At 41.2% G+C, this 4,039-nt stretch overlaps 1 pseudogene; it reads left to right on the top strand.

Moving 5' to 3' along the window:
- The first annotated feature begins 1,244 nt into the window (after positions 1-1,244).
- LOC141523196 (POU domain, class 5, transcription factor 1 pseudogene) lies at positions 1,245-2,792 on the top strand (annotated as a pseudogene).
- The last annotated feature ends 1,247 nt before the right edge of the window (positions 2,793-4,039 follow it).

Below are 4,039 nucleotides of genomic sequence, written 5' to 3'. Positions count from 1 at the left end.
GCTTAACTATTTGTTGGATCTACTTAAGGAAAAGTTTCAGTGTGGGAAGTGATCAGGATACCTACTCCAAGTAGCCCCTCTGTCTCTATCCTGAATTATTCATTTTCTTAAATGCCACCTTCTTTATATGCTTGACCAAATGTCCAATCTTTTTCTAGTCCTTCTATAATTGTCATTTAGATGCATTCATTCTTGTATTCAGCATTTTCCCAAAATATACCCTTCCACCACTGCCTAATATGAAAGATTTGGATATACTTAGGAGACCAAAAAGTTCTCTGATTCTTTTACCCAGGTGAAACCTATCTTGGCCAGTATCTGGCACTCCTCAGCAGTAGCACCAGTTCCACTTAGAAGTGCTCAGTTTCATCAAATGCAACAAATATGGAACAAGCATTACTTATATAATAAGCTATATGCAAATAATAGCAGTCAATTAGCCATGTGAATAATGGCCTAGAAAGACTTAAGTTAGAAAGATCTGAGTTCAGATCTATCCTTGAATACTTCCTAGTGGATAATCACTTAATCTCTGCCTCAGTTTCTTTATCTGTAAAATGATAATAACATCTACCTTCCATGGTTGTGGAGAAAATAAAATAAGATAATATTTGTAAAGCAGTTTGCAAACCCAAATGCTACATAAATAGTAGCTATTATTAATAATAAAAGTAAGAAATAATGAGTAACAATAAGTATGATTTCCAGTGCTAAGATGGTGAAGCCCTCCCCAAAACTGCCTCAGAATTGATCTAGGAGCAGGGAAACAGCTTATCAACATAAAAGGAAAGTTCTGTCTCACTGGGATAAGAGTGGAGTGAGGTCCAGGTGGCATCAGCAGAAGCAGTTAGACTCCAGCAGGGGTCTACAGAAAGGCTCCAAGCCTGGGGCAATCCACAAGTAAAGTCTTCTCTCCTGCAAGCTAGAAGCCTCCTGTCTTTACTTCTGATCACTACCTTCCCCAAGGTGTGGCACAGCAAACCCCCACCTCAGCAACTCCACCAGCAAGATCCAACCAGTAGTGAAATCCCAACCCAAGACTGACCATCACTGAAGCCCCACCCTGGGGGCAGACCAAAAACAAGATCACTCCTCCAGGTCCAGTCAGTGGAAAGACTACCATAGCAACCTATCAACAAGACCGCACTCCTGAGCAGGTCAACAATATCAAAATGGCCACATGTGAAGCCTCAAAGAAAAAAAAAAATGCAATTTTATATCAGGATCAAAAAAGAATTTCTGAAAAAGCTTTAAAAAGATTTTAAAAAGCAAATTGGAGTAGAAGAAAAAGTGGTGAAAGAAATGAGAGTAATTCAAGAGAATCATGAAAAAAAAGAATCAGTGGCCTGGAAGATATACAAAAATTTACCAAGGAAAATAATTCCCCCCCAAAATAGAATTGGCCAAATGGAAAAGGAAGTATAAAATCTCACTGAAGAAAATAATTTCTTAAAAATTAGAATCGAAGAACTGGAAACTAATGATTCTACGAGACCTCAAGATACAATAAAACAAAAATCAAAAAAGTTTAAAAAAATAGAAGGAAATATGAAGTTTCTCATTGGAAAAACAACTGACCAATGGCCGGACACCTGGCTCCTTAATATTTCTCTCCACCCCCAGGTGGTGGCGGGGCGGGAGGGTCAGAGCCTACGTGGAATTGGCCGGGCTTTCAAGGCCCACCCGGAGGGACTGGAACCGGACCAGGGCCCGATGGGTGGGGAATGGCCCCGTGCCATTTGTACGATATGTGGGGAGGGGGTGTCTACTGTGAGCCTCAGCCCAACGTGGGAGCGATGGTTCCACCTGCGCAGGAGATCGCTGCCGCCAACGGCGACGCCGGAGCCGGGGTTGAGAGCCCTTCCGAGGGCAGCCCCCAGAGCCCCGCTCCGGAGCCCCGCGCCGCTGCCCGAGTCTCCAAGACTGAGCCGGCGGAGAGTGGAGACGAGCAGCCACAGGAGACCCTTCCCCAGAGGAACTGAAGCAGTTTGCCAAGGAGCTAAAGCGAAAGAGGATCACTCTGGGTTATACCCAGGCTGATGTGGGCATCCCCTTGGGGGCACTCTTTGGGAAGGTTTTTAGCCAGACCACCATCTGTCGCTTTGAGGCCCTACAACTTAGCTTCAAGAACATGTGTAAGCTCCGACCTCTGCTACAGGAGTGGCTAGAAGCAGCTGATGACAATGACCACCTTCAGGAGATGTGCAAGGCTGAGACAGTCCTTCAACAAGCCAGAAAGAGGAAACGCACAAGCATTGAGAATGGAGTTCGAGGAAGCTTGGAGAACATGTTTCTCCAGTGTCCCAAACCCACACTTCAGCAGATTAGCAATATTGCTGAGCAGCTGGGCCTTGACAAAGATGTTGTCCGGGTTTGGTTTTGTAACCGGCGCCAGAAGGGCAAGCGAAGCAACAGCAATTCACCCCGAGAGGATTTTGAGGCAATTGGCTCCTTCTCTGGGGGACCTATGGCTTTTCCCCTACCTCCAGGCCCTCCTTTCAGTCATCCCAGCTACGGGGCCCCTCATTTCACTACTCTTTATTCCCCAGCTCCTTTCACAGAGGGGGATGCATTTTCCCCTTGCCCTGTTACCCCTTTGTGCTCTAACATGCATTTAAGCTGAATGGCTAGTCCATCCTTGGAGGTGAGAGAATAGAGATGAGGAACCCAACAAAATATGAGGTCTGGAAGTTGGTCAATTAAGTTCTCTAAATCCTGGGAGTATTTAGGAACAGGGAAGAATGAGATCAATATTTCAGAGATTCATAAACAGATTTTTGAGGGGGAATGGGTGGGGGGAAGTTGGAAAATTTGTTTATTAGTTTCACATCTCTTTTATCTCCCAACTCTTAAATAAAACAATCTTAAGCAAGTCATATTGAATCAAAGCCCTTCAAATATTTAAAGACTTCTATTGGGTCCTCCCCTCTGACCCCTCCAAATTAAACATTTGCTTCAACTATTCAATATATATATATAAAAAAAGAAAAACAACTGACCTAGAAAATAGGTTCATGAGAGTTAACATAAGAATTTTTGGACCACCTGAAAAACCACGATCAAAAGAAAAAAGCCTGAAGAAAATCTTTCAAGAACTTATTAAAAAAAAAACTACCTTGATATATTAGAACCAGAGGGTAACATGGAAATAGAAAGAATATCACAGCATAAAAGATATTCCAAAATGAAAATTCCCTGGAACATCTTAGCCAAATTCCAGAGCTCATAGTCAAGGAGAAAGTATTGCAAGCAGCCAAAAAGAAATAATTCAACTATGATAGAGCTATAGTTAGAATTACACAGAATTTGGCAACTTCTACATTAAAGAATTAGAAGGCAAAGAAATTAGGATTACAACCAAGAATCACCAATCCAGCAAAACTGAATATTAACATTTAATGAAATAGAGGACTTTTAAGTATTTCTAATTAAAAGATCAGAACTAAACAAAAAAATTTGACTTCCAAAAAAACAGACTCAAAGGAAATATAAAAAAAGTGAAAAAGAAACAAGAAAGAAAACACAAAAAATTCAATAAGGTCAGATGGTTTATATTTCTATATGGAAAGATAATATTTAACAACTTAGTTACTATAAAAGCAGTTAGATGGAGATATGGTAGACAGAGAGTATGGATATAAGGTTACTTTAATGGAATGATATCCCCCCCCCCAAAAAAAAAGCTGTAAGAAAGAAAATTGCACTGGAAGGAGTGGGGGAGATTGAATGGAGTAAATTATCCACATAAAAGAGACCTGAAAGAGCTATTATCATGGAGGAGAAGATGAGAGGGAAGTGGTGGACAAAGCTTAAACCTTACTCTCAACAAAATTGGCTCAAAGAAAGAATAACATACACACTCAATTGAATATATAAATCTATTTGTTTAATAAGGAAGCAAGTAGAGACAGGGATAACAAAAGTGGGAGTGGAGACTGATAAAAGGAAGAATATACTGGGTAAGGTGGTGGTGATCCCCCCCTTGTGAAGAGGGAAAGAGTTGGGGTTCAAGATGAGAATTGGGGATAAACAAGTGAAA

The sequence above is a fragment of the Macrotis lagotis genome, chromosome 1 (assembly GCF_037893015.1).
Source record: "Macrotis lagotis isolate mMagLag1 chromosome 1, bilby.v1.9.chrom.fasta, whole genome shotgun sequence".
Lineage (NCBI taxonomy): Eukaryota > Metazoa > Chordata > Mammalia > Peramelemorphia > Peramelidae > Macrotis > Macrotis lagotis.
This window is presented reverse-complemented; position numbering and strand designations above follow the sequence as displayed.